The sequence below is a fragment of the Pyxicephalus adspersus genome, chromosome 3, assembly GCF_032062135.1.
Source record: "Pyxicephalus adspersus chromosome 3, UCB_Pads_2.0, whole genome shotgun sequence".
Lineage (NCBI taxonomy): Eukaryota > Metazoa > Chordata > Amphibia > Anura > Pyxicephalidae > Pyxicephalus > Pyxicephalus adspersus.
In genome coordinates, this window is record NC_092860.1 from 135,335,793 (window position 1) to 135,354,468 (window position 18,676).

An 18,676-nucleotide genomic window follows, 5' to 3' on the forward strand; every position below is an offset into this window, starting at 1 on the left:
ACCTTGCAGTCATTGAGTTGACCATGAACTCCTCTGTATACCAAAATATGCTAGAGTCAAATGTGAGACCATCTGTGTGACAGCGAAATCATGGCTGGAATTGGGTCATGCAAAAGGACAATTATCCCAAGCACACCAACAAGTCAAGAACAGAATGGCATAAAAAAAGTCAAAGTCCAGCCCTCAACTCGATCAAAATGTTGTGGTGGGACCAAAGAGAGCTGTGTATTAACTAAATCAATCTTATTCCTCCTCAATAATATGAGAAACTGATAAATCCATAAAAAAAATAAGTTTGTCTAGTTATTGCTCCTAAAGACCGATCTACAAGCTATTAAATCATGAGATGTACCATTTTGACTTCATCTTTGGTAAATAAATGATTATACTATATAGTGTGTGCTGTTTTACATAGATTTAAATAATTTAGAACCTGCTAAGGGCCAGATGATTTTTTTTTTCAAGTCCCAAAACGTTGGGCAACCTTGGAAATAAAAGAGGATGCACTTTCTTTCCCTCGTGTCTGTATATAGAAATACATTTCAAAGATAAATGAATCAATGAATATAAAAACTTTTTATAATATATCACAAACTACATTGAAAAAGCAGAACAAAGAATTCATAGGAAGTCTAGTACAATTTGTGCTCTCACTCTACAGCAAAGGTGAAAAAATAAAAGAAAGTGTGTTCAAAGGTGGGAAAACAAACACGTTATGCAATAAATGCGTAGGTTGTGTACCTAATATCTCAGCACATTCAGAGTGATTGTGAATCTGTGTATAATATTCACAAATAAAAGAGGAGATATCAGTTAAAGATTCAAGATGGAGAACACGAGGTTGTATAACACAGACAGCAGAAGAGGGAAGTTTATGATACATACTATTGCAGTGCGGTTAGGTGCATTGTAATGGAATCAGAGACAAAACAATGCAGCACTACAATGGTAATGTACAACTGTGCACTGTAATGCACTACATATTAAAAAAACATTCTATAGCATTGGGAGCCTATTGGAAAAAAATGGAGTGCTTTAATGCAAGGGAAGTTAAAAAGTGAATCAGTGATAAATGAAAAATCGGATTCCATAATGGGCCCAAGCAAGGGACAGAGGGTGCAATGACCTATGGAAAAAGGGGAGAGCAAATTTTATTTACAAATGCCCCCTAAACAAGTGAATAATACATTTCAATGCTATATAGTGCTCATACAAATATTTTTAGCACCCACGTAAACTTAAAATAAATCAATATCCAAAATATTTTTTGTAACTTAGTATCTAATAGGAATAAAGTTAAAACTATTGCCATGATCTGGGGTGCATGCAGGGGCAGTGTTAAAATCTGGGCTGCATGCGGGGGAAGTGTTATGATTTCTGTATGCATGTGGGGGCATTGTTATGTTTTGGGGTGCATTGAGGGCAGCGTTATGATCTGGGGTGCATAGGGGGCATTGTTATGATCTGGGGTGCATGTAGGGTCAGTATTAAGATCTAAGGTGCATGCAGGGGCAATGGTATAATCTGGGGTGCATGCAGGGCAGTGTTAAAATCTGGGCTGCAAACGGGGGAAGTGTTATGATTTTTGTATGCATGTGAGGGCAGTGTTATGATCTGGGGTGCATGCAGGGGCAGTGTAATGATCTGGGGTGCATGCAGGGGCATTGTTAAATCTGGGGTGCATGCAGGGCCAGTGCTATGATCTGGGGTGCATGCAGGGGCAGTGTTATGACCTGAAATGTATGTGGGGGAAGTGTTATAATCTAGGGTGACTGTGGGGGTACTGTTAGAATCTGGGTTTCATACGGGGCAGTGTTAAAATGTGGGGTGCATGTGGTGGAAGTGGTATGATCTAGGGTGCATGTGGGGGAAGTGTTATGATCTGGGGTGCATGTAGGGTCAGTGATATGATGTGGGGTGCATGTACGGTGGGTGTTATGATCTGGGGTGCATGTGGGGTCAGTGTTATGATCTGGGGTGCATGTAGGGTCAGTGTTATGATCTGGGGTGCATGCAGGCTCAGTTTTAAAATCTGAGGTGCATGCAGGGGCAGTGTTATGACCTGAAATGCATGTGGGGGAAGTGTTAAGATCTGGGGTGACTGTGGGAGCAGTGTTATAATCTGGACCACAAAAGGGTGTAGCGTTATGAACTGGGGTGCATGGGGGAGAAATAATATGATCTGGGGTGTATGGAGGGGGGGAGTCAGTTTTATGATCTGGGGTTCATGCGGGGGCAGTTTTATGACCTGAAATGCATATGGGAGAAGTGTTATTATCTGGGGTGACTGTGGGGGCGGTGTTATAATCTGGGGTTTATGCGGGGGCATTGTTTTAATCTGGGGTGCATCTGGGGAAAGTGTTATGATCTGTGGTGCATGTGGGGGAAGTGTTATGATCTGGGGTGCATGCAGGGGCAGTGTTATGATCTGGGGTGCATGTGGGGGAAGTGTTATGATCTGGGGTGTATGTAGGGTCAGTGTTATGATCGGGGGTGTATGTAGGGTCAGTGTTATGATCTGGGGTGCATGCAGGGGCAGTGTTATGATCTGGGGTGCATGCAGGGGCAGTGTTATGATCTGGGGTGCATGTGGGGGAAGTATTATGATCTGGGGTGTATGGGGGGGGGGCAGTGTTATAATCTAGGGTGCATGTGGAGGAAGTGCTATGATCTGGGGTGCTTGTAGGGTCAGTGTTACGATCAGCAAGGTTATGTGCCCAAAAATGAGGTCAGCTGATTTACCTGTATATTCTGAATGACCAGGTTCTTCTATCATGAAATATTTCTTCCCTGATGGCATGGACATGTTCCAAGATGACAACGTCAGGATTGTTTGTACTCAGATATTTAAAGAGTGGTTCAGGGAGACATAATTAGCACACAAGAATCCGTGGGATGTGTTGAAGAAGAATTTGCACAGGTCTGACCCTCCCATCACCAGTACAAGATCTTAGCAAAAAATGAACACTGGATGGAAATAAATGTAACATTGTTTACGCTTATCAGAATGATTGCACAGGGAATGTGTGCCGTAATCAATGCTAAGTGATATATTACAGAGTGTAACTTTTTTGGCTAGGCGGTGCATTAAAATAATACATTTGAGATGAAGAACTCCATTTTTACAGAAAGAAAACAATAGAGGGACTTGAATCTTAAAGAGGACAACTCCTACAAATCAGGGCCGGTTAAGAATATTGAGCTTTTTATACACTGAACTATAAATTCAGTAACTGTCAGCTTTGTGCCAACTCTCTTCCTTAGTGACCTGAATCTCCTTTCACTATGAATTATATATAAGTAGCACTTTCATGGTGTACAGTGATAGGAAACATCTGGTGAAATACTCCCAGCAATTCTGCAAAGCCTCCTGACCAATCACAGTGAATGAAACTCATGTGAATGTTTCCTCTTGATATAACACACTGCTATGATTTGAAGTAAGGCTTTGATAAGGCGTGTCCCATATCATACAAATGTCAGGCGTGTAGAATCATGCTACAAGTGTTTTACTCAGCAACAAATGAAGACTTGTGTTCCTGCTCAAGGTACTTATATTAGCTTTTTGTTAAATGACTGTATGTTATGTGGTCATCTGTAATCAAATAGGAACTGATCATTTATTAATGCAGAATGCTTATGTGAAATTCACATGATTAATGTTTGCATGTGCTTCACAGCTGTACAACAAATCACACCCACATATTACATTACAGTACACTGTGCAGGGGGTTTACATATAGCTTTGGGGGTCACAAGCTATCCGCTCCTACACATAGGTGAAGCTATAGTTATAAATCTGCTTCCCTGTCTTCAAATGTATTGGTCCTATTTTATTACATATATAGAGTTTCAGAGCAAATGGCAGCTTCTATTATACCAAATCAAGCAAAGGTGTTGGTGTAAAGGGAACCTGTCATGGAGAAAAGATAAAGGCTACCATGGCTGACCTATTACAGAAATGTTAGCTGCCTGGCTGACACTTTTGCTTTAATACATTCCATCCACTGGCAAAAACATTTATTCAGATCAGAGCTGTAGAAGAATGATACTTTTGATTTCTGCAGGGTTGATGTGTAGGATACTGAGTTTAGCACATAGCTCCTCATCATTAGATAGCACTGGGTCTCTGGTTCAAATCTCGGCCAAGACATTATCTACAAGGAGTGTGAATGTTGTCCTAGTGTTTGCATGAGTTTCCTCCAGACAATCCTCCAATTTCTTCCCGCATCCCCAAAGCATGCAGCTAGGTAATTGGCTTCCACCCAAATTTGCTCATAGAATAACTATATTAGGGACATTATATTGCCGTCCCCTCTGAGGGACAGTTAGTGACATGACTATGGACATTACTAAGTGCCAGTGCTAAATAAATAAAAGAAACTAATAATATTAACACCTGAATTATATTAACACCTTATTATAATTATATAAATACAGCAAAGATAAGGCAGAGTGATCATTTCTGCTGAATTTTTTGAAACTGGAAATGTGACTTAAGTGAGCCTAGAGGCAAATTCATTGTCAAAGCAATTGTTGGAATTATTTTGGTTTGTGTTACAGTATTTATATATAGCTATAAAGTTGTTGTTTTTTCAAACTATGATAGGTGTAGACGTGGTTGTGAATTACTGTAAATTCTTGTTCCAAAAACACTACAGTAAGGAATTAATATTATTACAATAATAGACCATATTTATATTGCGCCAACATATTACACAGTACTGTATATAATAAATAGGGAATTCTTATAGAGATGGTCCTGGGAACACATGCCACAGTTGGAAGATTTTTGACTTCTACTTGTTCTGAGTTGGGAACATTTTTGATTTCCCTGTACTATCTTTGGTGTTGATAATGGTCAGCAATAGAAATAAAGGGGTGTATCTGCCCAGGGAGGACATAGACTGCAATATATATTTGAAAAGAGGTCTAACCCTTGCTCAGTCAGATACATTTTAACCAATTTCCTTACACAGCCATACTAGTCATGGCGGAGCAGAATTACTTACAGTAGGAAAGATTGTCTGCATTCCTGTAGGCTAGAGCAGTGTTTCTTGACCTTGTTAACAATGGAACCCCCTTTAAAAAACCTCTGGTCCTCACGGAACCCCTCCTATAATTACTATATCCGCAGCTCACATTACATTAGTATGGTGGTCAGTATGAAGAATTCCTCTTACATTGCTGGCCATTGGAAAGAATGTCACCCTAACAAATAGCCAAAAAGTTGGTGTCATTTAAATTGACCTAAACCCGTAGCAACTTCTGGAGGAACCCCGGTGAAAAACATTGGGCTATAGGCTTACGATCGCCGTAGCAATTGTGAACTGTCCCCTAGACTTTGGCAAACCATGAATATCCATAATCTGCAGTTGACAAGCCACTGATTACAGCTATTCATAAAATAATATAAATGCCCTGTTCCACTTTTCCTCCATTGCCGACTGTTGCTTCTTTACCACTGACGAAACTAGCATCTAATCTTCAAGCCAATCACATCGCCAGCTTTTGATTTTATCGTGACTCCCATGATTACTGATTTTCTTCAAATTTTAAATACATGTAGAAGTGCTCAGTATTGAACTTTGCTGTGTTCAGTGTTAGTGACACAATTCAGCAGGAGAGGAAGTGACCGAATGTTCAAGATCCCTTACCTTTGCTTCAAGGAGGAACCATCAAGAGAATGATAATTAATTAAATTGATTGACATTTCTCCAATTGTCATGTTATATACAAAATTAGCAGCACTGACTTTCTGTGCTGTCAGTTATGTCAGCTGGGGAACAGTGTGTGTTGGTACAGAGCAACTTTAGACTTTGGAATAGGAACATTTTTAGTAAATAGACTGTTTAATAATTTAATAATCCTAAATTGGTATGTGAATGTCACCATGAGAAGAACACTGAACCCGTTGTGTTTCTAGGTTCTATAGGACTGATATGGTCACTTGTGGATGGAGTTAAACACTTGATTTCTTTGATATCATGTGTTCATATTATGTTCTCCAAATTTCTGTGATTAGAATCACTTTAAACTAAGTGAGATAAATAAAAAAATGTTCTTCCAAGTTTAGCTTGATATCTACTCCGGTAAAAAAAACAAAACAAAAAATGTTTTTCTTAAACTATGGGTGAGTACCCTAACTGGGTCATAAAAGTATTTAGGGTGCATCATCACTTAAATTAGGGTTCTGTTTTTGAAACAAGGAATCAGACATTGTAGGACCTCCAGGACCATGTGTTTCCATGTCAGTAAATGATTCCCACTAGGGAATGTTATATTCCCCACTTTATAAAGATAGCCCTTGGTGTCCAGGACAGTGATAGCACCCTATGGCTATTCTTGACAGCATAGACACAAATGGGAACCTATAGCACATGCCATGCTATAGAACATGGGAATGGAGGTAAACACCCAGACAAGGTTTTGAAGTAGAAAATATCAGGTGCTTTTTTAATTGAGTACAAATATAAGAAAATACAATTAAGAATGTGTTTCTCTTGGCTTTACTAAAGCTTCCAGATATGAATCAGAATACCTGCAATGTGTTCTATGTAGGGAAGTCATGTTACCAATGAAAGAGATTGAATGAAAGCTTCTTAAATTTAACAGGCAGGGAGATTATTTTAAACAAAACACCCACTACATAAATACGAAGCCAAGGAATTCTTCAACAGCAAGGCAAAAATCTTCTAAAAACAATGATCTGACCGTTGAAAGATAAAGCATGCCGGGCAGAATCAGCTTGTTTGATGTTGGCAGGTAGCATCTTACTAACAGTTTAGGCAATGCTGTTGTGCAGTGGATGATGGCAGGGTGATGGGCACTCCTTGGCTCTTTCCCTATCCTATATTCATTTTTGCTAGTGTAAAAAATTATTATTTTACCTTCTTAACCAACAAGGCAAGGATGAAAAAGTAGGGCTTTACTGACATAATAATGTTATTTACACAGGTTTTTATTTCAACAATACAGATATAATATCCAATACAAAAATGCACATAAGATGATCATTGGATAACATGCTATCCTAATTTTTATTTCCTAAACATGCTGTGCCTGACAACCATGGATGCATGCTGCCGTAGTGTCTGGTAAAACTGTTGATCCTACAACTATTTCCATTTTTGGCAGACCTCATCCTCACCTAATTTGGAGTGATTATGAATTACAATATATGCAATAGTCTGGCCCAACACTGCTGATATCCATCCAGGTTCTCCTGCCTTTTGTTTTGGTATGCTGTTAGATATTTGTGTCCAACCAATGTATTAATTTTTGGGTGTTTCATCTGTTTTCTTGCTATCTAACCCCTGAAGAAGCGGTTTCAACCATGAAACACATCTAAAAATTGTGATAGCATGTTATCCAGTTATCACATTATGCCTTTTTAGGGGGCATTTTTAGCTATTTGTATTTGATATGATATTGGTATTGTTAAAATAAAAACCTGTGTTTTATAACATTATTATGTCAGTACTACTTTCTCCTCCTTGCCTTGTTGGTTAAGAAGGTAAATAATCATTTGTTGTATTTTGGGAATATGGCAATCTCCTGATTTGTACTGCAAGGGGATATATTGCTGTATTGCTACTTTTGCTTGTGTATACCCATGTGTTCTTTCATTCTATGGTAATTGATGCCTTTTTTTTGGTATTTGAGCACAAAGTATCTTTTTGGGTTCGAGTATGAAACCAAGAACAGGGAACCCCCGAAATACCCAAATTTAGTATTATGCATGACATCTGCAAAGTATTGATAGTGATAGTTGTTCAATTTCAGTAATATTTGGAACAAGAGTTTACAATTACATGTGTCAACTGGAATTACTGAAAGCATGTATAGCATGTGTTATTGATAGAATAGTTTTTTAGCTGTATATGTAGCCCAAAAAGATTATAATAAACATTTAGTAATTTCTTTGCTAAAATTTGATCACTTTGGACTTGTTGCACTTGGGAACTCCACCATCTGTAGTGGGGAAAGAACTATAAAATCTCACCGTATTCAGTGCGCAATGTATCAATGACCCTACAAGTGTAGATGTTTGGTCTAATGCCAAGCATGGTTGGCTTAGTGGCTAGCACTCATGCAGCACTAGGTCACAGGATTGAATATGTTCTCTCCGTGTTTGCATGGGTTTACCAAAAGCATACAGTCAATTGTCTGTAGACTTTGTCAATGAGATATGACTATGGTAGAGACAATAGATTGTGTTCCCCCTTAAGGGACAGTTAGTGACATGACTAAGGACTTTGTACAGCGCTGTATAATATGATGGAGCTATATAAATACTGTGTAATATTAATAACAATAATATAGCAGCAACATATTATGCAGCGCTGTGTAATATGTTGGTGCTATATAAAGAGCATAGTAATAATAATAAAAGTGTGTTCCAAGCAATTTAATTTATGGAAACTTAGGGGACTTATGTCATTTACAAAAAAAACCACCAGGTGGCAGTACTGTACTTTATATGCTTTGCCTTTAAAACAAGAATGATATATAGAGAAATCACACTTTAAAGAATGAACTCATTAGCTTTTCTCGCTATCACCAATTATCACTAATTACGTAGATAGTTTTCAAATTAAAGTGATGAGAGTATTGTGAAGAAATGCTCTGTAAAAAAGTTTTATTTGATATCTTTGTATACTGACGAATGAGAATTAATTAACTTCTGTTTAGCATCTGTTGGCGTGCAATAAATGCACTTGGGATTACAATCAGAAGCCAAAATAACTTAACTTAATTAATTAATAAATTACCTTGTTTTTCGTAGTGCATTGCGCTTGGTTGTAATGCATTGCAGCATGGGATGTGTTGCAGGTAAATTAGCATCTTCCAAATATGTCCAGCACATATCAAAGAGCTGATGTAACCTGGGTCTATTGTAAACAAGCCTGGTATTGGGTCTCATTTATTAAAGTTCTCCAAGACTGTAGAAGATAGTCTATCTGGGTAGAACCTGGGTTATCCAGAAAACCTGAAATGGTTTTTCTAAAAATCATTTGCTGTTTGTTGTCAAAGTTTTCAATCCATTCTAAGTTTTATGGATTACTCAGGTTCCCCCATGATATTCTATAGGCAGTGACAAGTTCACTGACACTCTGCAGACTGGCAGTCATAGAGGAATGAGGAACGGGAGGACAGATGGAGCCTAAAGGACAGAAGAAGAGAAGCCGTCGAGATGTACACTGTACAGTTCTTGTTCTGTCAACTTGTCAGGAAAACCGATGCAGTCGGTTGTTAAACAAGTACTACCTGTGTAAATTGATTGAAGGTACAATATATAGGAGCTTCCATTTCTGATACAAAGCATCCCAAAAATAATATTTTTTGTAGTATTTTGCAGATCATCAGTCCTTGGTGAGCTGCATATTTTTAAATGTTTTTTCTGTTTCCTTTATTCTCCCCTGGTAATTTGCCCAGGAATTTATTTCTTGGGTGGCAACACCACTGTACTATATCTATGGAGGAGGAATGTAGCCACCCTTGGGCAGCAGCAGATGTGGGGAGGGAAGTGTTAGCTGGATTGGTAGATTTACATTATACTTTATTCACATAAATACCAAATGAAAGCCTAACTCAGCCTAATACTTTTTCTGTGGTTACAACCTCATGTTTTTTTTTAGAAAAACTAAATAAAATCTAACTTGTCATTTATATAAGGTTCAGTGCAGCCTTCTAACTGCTACTTTCTTTGCACCATTTGTCCTGGTAAAGGAAATTGAAAACAATAAAAGACAGAGTCAACAGGTTATAAATAGGATACAGAAAAACAAAAACTTTTAGTTTTGTCCTAAAGCAGAACATTTATCAAAAAAAAACCAAAAAGCATACACCTTTACTTTTACATATCCCTCCACAGCAGGCAAGGAGAAACCACTGCGCAGGCAGAAGATCGAGAGATATTTCCTTCTTTTAAATTTAAAAGAAATCTTCGATCTGACTGCGCATGTTCATACATTACAAGAAAGGACCCTTCTGCTCATGTCTACAATCGGGCATGTGCAGAGGGAGCAGTCCGAAGCCTCCTGGGATAAGTGATGTATATTTCCCAGGAGGCTCTGGGCTTTCCATGCAGTCTGAAGGCGAGGGGCCTCCTTTTTTTTAAAAAGTATTTAGGGAAAAAAATAAACATATTTTTTACTTTATGTAAAAGGGTTATCTACCCTTAATTTTTTAAAGTTTTTATATTTTTGTCATTTGTCCACATATCACAATCATGCAAACTCTTACAATAATGCATAACCTCACTTGTTCCCCTCTTCTGAACTTTTTATTAGAATTTACAAAGGTAATTATCATGAGCCCCAATCTCTCAGAAAGATGTTCAGAACTAATCATGCAATAATTCGAGTGACAGAGGTATGTGCATAAGTCTCACAGTGTCACATTAGGGGAGAGGTTCAAAGCTCACCTGTTCGGCTCTAACACCGGGTTGACTTATTTTTATCTTGGACTGAGATTTTCTTTTGGCAGATCATGACTCAACACATGGTATCACCAGGTTCATGAGCAAGTCTGTATATCAAGGCCTGTGGGCTTGGCATAGGAAAATGTAGTGGCAGAAGGCTGCTGCAGATGATTTCCTTTTCTAATTTTTGATTATTATTTTTAATTTCTACATGACTTCATGTTATCAAGCTAAAGTAGGAAAGTATAAACAAGTACCAAATACAGTTAATGTTTGATGCACAAGCTTCAAAAAAACCTTACCTCTGGATAAGCCAAACCTCTAAAATATCTCCTTGTTTTTGTAACAATGTATTAATGACATATGACTATGGTAGGGACGTTAGAGTGTGAGCCCCTTTGAGGGACAGCTAGTGACATGACTAAGGACTTTGTACAGCGCTGTGTAATATGATGGTGCTATATAAATACTGTGTAATAATAATATTAATAATATAGCAGCAACATATTACGCAGCACTTTAAGTCCATAGTCATGCCACTAACTGTCCCTCAAAGGAGCTCACAATCTTGTCCTCCAGTTTAGGGGAAATCTACCTGCCTGCCTGTCACCAGGTATACCTGTGGAAACCTCCCTATCGGAGCAATCTGCCTGTCCCTGGGGATGCCTGGGAAACATTGGCCTGTCACTCATTCCAGAGGGGAGAATCAGCCTTTTACTAGGGAAATAATCCTGCTTGTCACTTATTCCCCTGGAGAAAACTCTCTATCAGGGGGAAATCTGCCGTCATTGAGGATATCTGGGGAAGATCCTTATCAAGGGGAAATCCCCCTACCTGTCATTAGGGATTCCCCAATAAACCTTCCTTTCAAAGTAAATCTGCCTGTCCCTAAGGATAGCAGGGCCCATATATTATTTCATGTGTTTACCATGTGCTAACTTCTATTCCTAAACCTGCGCATTGTACATGGACAATTGCTTAACACAGGTCATATTTGTTTCTGTTAAGTGTGTATTAAGAGTGTCATTTTATTTCTTTTTCAATTTTGTTAAAATTATATCATTTTATTTATTTAAAATAAAATAATATTTTATACATTTTTCGCCTTCAGTTTTTTACTGACAACCACCCTGTGGTAGAGATAGGAGACAAGTTCACTTTAAAGAGGACCTAAATAGACCCCTTATGACTTCCTTATGTGCAACAGATGGAGATCAAAAAAAGAATCTTTCATAGTTTACAGTTAATGAGAACATGCTGCCAGTCATTAACAAAACCTAAAGACTGACAATTATATATAGCTGGAGGCATGAAATGACGATTTTATTGATTTGGAGGTAGTAGGCACTCCCCTTGCTGGTTGTCTTGGCTATCCTATGTCAAATCGCTTTGCCGTTAATAGTGAATGCTACAATTGAATATTTTGCTATCAATCAATAATTTGATATTCTGGATGACTTTATCTAATTATGTGTAGGGTTAGATAAAGACAGATGCTGAAACAATGTAATAAAAGAAGTATTCTAGTTAGACTATGTTCAAATTAATGGTAAGGTTGCAGTGCTGTTACCACTTCTTCATGCCAGGGAACTACTGCCTGGTAGGAGATGTTACCCACAAGGTCTGTGAGCTACCACAAGGTCTACCCACAAGGTCTGGACCTGTGATGGGAGAGCGGGTGGGATGTGTCCAGACACACAACCCACCCATTGCTATGAGTCTGCAATCGATACAGAAGACATGGCCCACGGCTCTGGCTGGAGCACCTCCCAAGCGGGCTCCTTCTCCTGACCCGACTGGGGTGTGCACCGGCCAGAGCTGCGGACCACCAATGTTTTCTTCCTAACCACCGGTTGGGGACTGCTGCTATAGAAGATAAATGGGGATGCAGTGAGGTATACAGTAATTTCCACTGCCACCATTAATTCTTTAGGAACCAGTGCTGCTGTGTGAAATGCCAGGCTCCCAGAGTCATGCAGATTCACTTGACCCTGAGGCAAGTCTGAACCTATCCTTAATCCTAAACATTATATACCTTCTCAAAAGTTTCTGACTGTTCATAAAGTCCGTGTTTCTATCTTTATAATGCACAGTGGCAGATGCAGAAAAAACTTGGACATTTGCCTGCACTAGTATTATAAAGCTTACCACTGTATTCAGAATATCATGTGCCTTCTTTATAAGATAATTAACGTCATTTGTGAAACTTCCCCCCCACAGAGAGTTTATGCACTTAACTAGAATGCACTATTTTTTACTGGTTATATATTTACTTTCAAACAAGAAGAAATATTTAATGTTAAAATAAGCAATAATATAATGCTTTTGGATGAAAAAAATAAATACGCCTTGCCCATAAACTGCTTTTTCCGCCCAGACAATATTATTTTTTTTTTTAACTCATTAAATGACTACATTGAGGTTTTGTAACTTATCATGTTTGGTCTGTAAATTTGTCACTGGAGACCCATGTTTTCAATTGAATTAAAAGCTAATAACATTGCTGGAGAAGCCAGTACTTGAGTTCTAAAAATCATTAGTAAAATATGATAACACGGCATGAGGGAGGGATGAATGCTTAGATTTATTTTTACAATCTTACGCAGAGAGTTGTAGGCCAGATGCAGGCTTGGTAAAATATGTTTGGTATACCTAACCTTGTGCCTTACAATACTGCTCCTGTGGAATATGGCACACTATAGTCCCACTATAAAGGGACCCTGTCTCTAAGATAAGAAAGCTGATAACAAGAAAAAGGAGTACTTACCTCTCTGGTTTTAACCCATCAATCCAACACTTAAAAACACTCTAGGCTTCACATATATTTTAATTTCAAAAACTTTTTATTAAGTTTTTAAAAGGAGTAACAAAGTATACAAAGAAATATAGAGAAAACATTTGAGGTTATCCTAAGTAGAAAGAACAAAAATACCAAAATTATATCAAAATGAAACATAAGGTACCCCTTACATGTATCACATTCTTGGAAGGATATGACTACAGAATAGCCTCCCCATGTATTCAAAGTGCTGAAGTAATCGTTAAAACTTTGAATCTACAAAATGTAAAACCATGCATAAAGGAGATAAAACATAAATTTGGGTAGGAGGAGGAGGCACGAGGAATGGGAAAGTTGAAACAATGACCCTGATTTAAGTTCGCCAAGGCTGGAGAGAATACACTTTGATCAGTGAAGCTGGGTAATCCAGCAAACCTGGAATGGATTTCCTAAAAGTCATTAGCTATTTGTTAGCAAATGTTTTCAATCCTGAACCAGATTCATCCCAGGTTTGCTGGATTACCCAGCTTCACTGATGAAAGTGTATCTTCACCAGCCTTGGAGAGCTTTAATAAATCCGGGCCAGTGGGAGAAGGGAGAAAGAAGGGAGAAAGAAGGGAGATTAGGGAGAGAGGAGAAGAAAGAAAGAAGAGGTTTCCTCTTGCAGACCGGCACATTAGTGTCTGAAATAGTCAATCCATGGGTCCCAAGTTTTACATATTGTAGAAAAATAAAATGTGTGATGCCAAATTCAGAGGGTATGTGGTTGCTCAATTTCACCTGAAAAGGTATTCAAGTGATTGGATAGGACCATAAATAATTGTTTTGTTGTAGATGTGTAGCTCTTTATTTAGGATCCAGGCCCAGAGTGTCCTGGAAAGAATGGTTGGGCCAGAACTCCCTTCATCTTCTAGGCCAGAAATTGAGGATTGCTCTGCAGCACCTGACCACAGGTAATAAAAAGAAACATGTTCTTCAGAATAGGGGGAGATGCAACCAGGTGGCTAACAATGACAGGTTATGTGTAACCTGTAAGTTGGGAGAGCCCAGGAGGTCTCCCAAAGTTTAGGTCTGTGGGACTAATAGCTGAAGAGTGTCAGAGAGAGCCAAGAGGATAAATTTGTGTTTGTTTTTTTCTGGTATACTGTGATGAGTCTGGAAGATTCTATGTTGATGTTTTTATGAGCAGAGCTCCCTGAATATTGAACTGGAGTCTAAAATACCTCTCTCTTACAGAGTGCCAGACCCATCATTGGTGTCACTTTAACTGACCAGAGAGTCACAAAATGTTCATTGTTCAAGGAACCTTCAGTAATCTCTGGAGGAATCTTTGTTGGGGAACACTTGACTATACTGTGGTTTGTTTCTGAAGTAGAGAACCCTTTTAAAATGTTATATTCTCTATAAGACTTCTCATGCATTATGCACTCCTTACTAATTATTACAATTTATCTCAGAGGCATAATCAGGAAGGAACTCATATTTCCAATTAGGGTGATTCAAAGAGTTAGTATGAGAATTGAGAAAATGATGTTACTTGAAACCATGTGATACATATTACTGTGCTGAGGGTCATGTCAGTCAACTCCTGGCCACCGGAGTAACTGGAGCTGGAATAATGGTGAGTTTACTGTTTTTATTGTGTTTATTTGGGACATTTTGCTTCTCAACCTTGTATTTTACAATATCTAGACCCTAATTTTTTAATATGTGTGGCTCAGACTTGCAGACTGATGGAGCATACCTAGTAGATGTCTCTTCCTGAACTGAGACTAGCTGGCTGATGATGCATAACTAGTAGTTTCTGTTATATAAACTAGCTGTCTTGTGTGGTCTTAAAATTCTTTGCTCCATGACCTGACATTTTTTTTAACCGAGACAGGTTGGCTCCAGTTTCCTAGGTTCATAGAGATTTACCTATACAGCTGGAGTTATCCTACATACATGCCTGATCAATTCATTATACAGGAGCTGTCTAGTTGTATGTGTGCTCATTTTTAGAGGTAAGCAGAAAAGATAAATGATTTTAGTGTTCATGAGAGAACTTTGTTCCCTGATAGCTTGCATTTTGAGCTATCCTTCTATGGACATTGCAATGTCCCCCAATCTGTTAGTTATTGTTAGTAAGGATTTTCCTTAACGGTATATGGAGTTCTACATACTGGTGGTTTTTAAACATCAGAATAGTCAAAAGTTTTTTCTTCTTTTTTTAAATCTCAGCCAAATACAAAATGTGCCAGTTACTTTTAATGCCCGCTATTTCTTTAGCTACCTATTTATTTGATTTTTTTGACAGGCATACAAAGCTTGGTAGAAGAAATGTCAGAACTTCACATCATTTGGATGTGTAACTAATGAATAAGCCTACAATCCTGTATAAGACTAAAATCATAACTGACTTAAAGCTGAAATCTCCCTAGTACTGACCTAGCTAGACAGCATTGAAAACCTGTCAAAATCTTTCTAACCATTCCCCATTGAATTAGAACCAACATTTATTGTTTTGGCTTAAATTGGGTTGCCTCATTGGTAGCATCTGCTTTTTGCATTCGCTTTGTTAGTCATGACCAATGTTTGGGGGGCATTGAGCTCTTGACCACGACCCCATGTTGAATCCCTTTCCGTCAATATACTGTTTGAAAAAAAAACTACATATCGAAAGATTTTGAAACAATATTACTTAAATGAGTTGACGTGAGTGGAAATGGGAATTAAACTATAAAAGCACTGAAGAGCTCACGGGGAATAAACAATAAGGACCTTTAGGTCAGATCCCTATAACAGGTACTTATGTATGCATCAGCTGGAAGATTCTAACATATTTTACATTTTCTGCAAGGTTAATGCCTGAGGATTTTTTTAACTATTTCCATCAGGGCCCAAATGGTTGGTGCTCACCGGCCGCAGGGTCATAATCTCCATTAACCACTTACGGGTCAGTGTCTAGGGCAGAGCTGTCCAACTTCAGTTCTCAAGGGTTGGGAAATGTAAGTATTTCTAGAAAACACAGCTGTAAATTTAGAAAAGCATGATTTAAAGAAGTAAATGATTTTGATTATTTGAAAACCCTGACCTGTATGTGTCACTTATGGACTGGCTTTGGTCAACTCTAGGGGATCAAGATAAGAGGAACCTGCTCATAGTACTATTTTTGCTTTTTTCAAAATAATATACTTTAGAGTAAATGCAACAGCTAAACTAGGGGTAAATGTATAAGTTAATGAGAGATGTTCAGATGATGAGTAAATCCGTCCTTTTCTTTCCCTGATTGGTGAATTATATAGTCCCGTAGGAGAATTTTTACCTTACATCCTAATCTACTAAAATGTTTTGTATCCATACCCGAATACTCACACAGTTCCAATATTATTATTTAAAACTTTGATTTTATGTTTAAGTAAATAAAATTAAACTAATGGTTTTGGGTGCAATTTATTTTGGAGCTTTCTATTGAGGGACTCCAATGAGCTATAGGATTGTAAGAGGGGATCAGTAATAATAAAAAGTCATCCCAATACCAATTAATGGAATTGAATTCCAGTCAGGAACTGCAAATAAAAGTGACAAAAAGAGCAAACCTCCTCCTATTATATTATTTAAAAAAATACATAACAAGAATCCAATACAATATATTGTAATTGTCATCATAAATGAAATATTATCATCGATGGTAGGAGGATATTATAACATGTAAGAGGCTATCAAAACTCAATAAGAAGAAGTGTGAATTTTTCAAAAAGGGTTTAAAGCTCAGTAGTTGCCTTTAAATTAAAAATCTACCTAAATTCTCTTTGAAGGAGGGCTTTATCCAAGTCACAACTCCTGAGATTTGGGTTGATTTGATCTCAAACAACTATGTATAGCATATAAATGGTAAAACTAAGAAATAGTTTCATACATATTATTGCAGTAATAAATAGATATAATTTTCACATTATTCTGCCTTTTTTTAATCTCCTCCATAACATTGCCTCAATGTGCCTATTTATATAAATTTTTAAGGGAAAAAGTAAAAAAAAAAAGTTAGAGAACAATCAGTCAGAATGCAGAAAAAGATTTAGCTGATTGCCAGGTACACCTTGTCAAATTTGGTGCATTTGCTAAATGATTACCATATAAAACCTACAGTTTCCAAACCTGCTTTTTAAAATCATTTTTTTATGTATTTACAGGAAGGTGTTTGACAACCTTTGTCCATCATTACTTTATATTTTTAATTGCTCCATGATGTGGCAATACTGTGCTATAAACAGATCAGGTTCTTCACTCAGATTACGGAAGAGTTGTATCTTCCGGCTCTGTACACTACCAAGACAAGTGTTTTTACTGCTTATACTGAGAGAGAAGGACAGATTTCAGTGGGAGGTTTGGAGTATTTATATCATTGGAGGCCTACCTTACTGGCATGAAGCCCTGAACAGGTGAGACTAGGAAAATACAGAATGTGAGAATTCAGGCAGATGGAGACAACGTAGATTGCAAATGACAATCTCACCAGTAATCTGCTATATTTTCTTCTAACAACCGAGTTTAAATATCAACAATTTTTAGGACATTTAATATATTTTGGAAGTTAAAGGAGGAATTTTGTACTTCTTTTTTTATTCTCTTTCCTCCTTCATTCCTTTCTTGCATTTCCCCTAACCGTTTTCTTTTATCACCTCTCCAGCCTTTTTTGAAAAGATAACATAGATGCCCCCTACACCAGATGACAGTGTTTAGGCCTAGTGTTTTGCCACATTGGATAGGTCAAATGCCCCCCCATGTCTGGCAGCCATTGTCTGTTAAAACAATGGAGCTTGAGACCTGATGGAAGAAGAAGGGGAGGAAGTGTCTAATGAGTTGGTTTGTGAGAAGGTACTATCAATACCTTCATGTAAAAGGCCGCAATGTGCATCCAGGACGTGCCAACCACAGGGTTTCACATTTAACAGGTTTGAAAGGGTTCTTAAGATACTCCCTTCCTTTTCTTTCCCTCCTTTTTCCTTAATGGCTTCCTTCTCTTGTTAGCTGTCCAAACTTGTCTGGGTAGATGACAGATATGTCCCCTTTGCCAGGTGACAGTGTTCATGTCTGGTGTTTTACCCATCACATGCATCCCCTACCTGGCAGCCCTTATCCAGTAGAACAATAAAGCTAGGGTTCTGATAGAAGGAGTGGACAAAGGGTTGCCTAAGCCTGGGTACACATGTCCAAAGGTTCTCATCCGATAATCGGCTCAGGGCCAATATCAGACGAGAATCTTGTGTGTGTACAGCGCTGGTCATCCATCGTCCAAACGACTGTCCTGGCAGATCCACATACGATAGAGGAATGATCTTAATGGAAGTGAAGGGGAAAGAGGCCAGTGGGGTGCTTCTTCGTCGTTCTTACCCTCCCCCCTGTATGTACAGCACTCATTCCTGCAGTTGTTAGTCGTTGGAAAGGATTGTGAAAGATCCTTTCAAACGACAATTATTGCACATGTGTAT

General features: G+C 38.1%; 1 protein-coding gene across 1 annotated transcript in view; it reads left to right on the top strand.

Annotated features, from left to right (window-relative positions):
- The first annotated feature begins 3,527 nt into the window (after positions 1–3,527).
- SLC2A9 (solute carrier family 2 member 9) overlaps positions 3,528–18,676 on the top strand; it is a 163,392-nt gene continuing 148,243 nt past the window's right edge. Inside the window, exon 1 of the mRNA XM_072406441.1 lies at positions 3,528–3,548. The gene's annotated coding sequence lies outside the window, so the exon portion shown is untranslated. The remainder of the gene's footprint in view (positions 3,549–18,676) is intronic.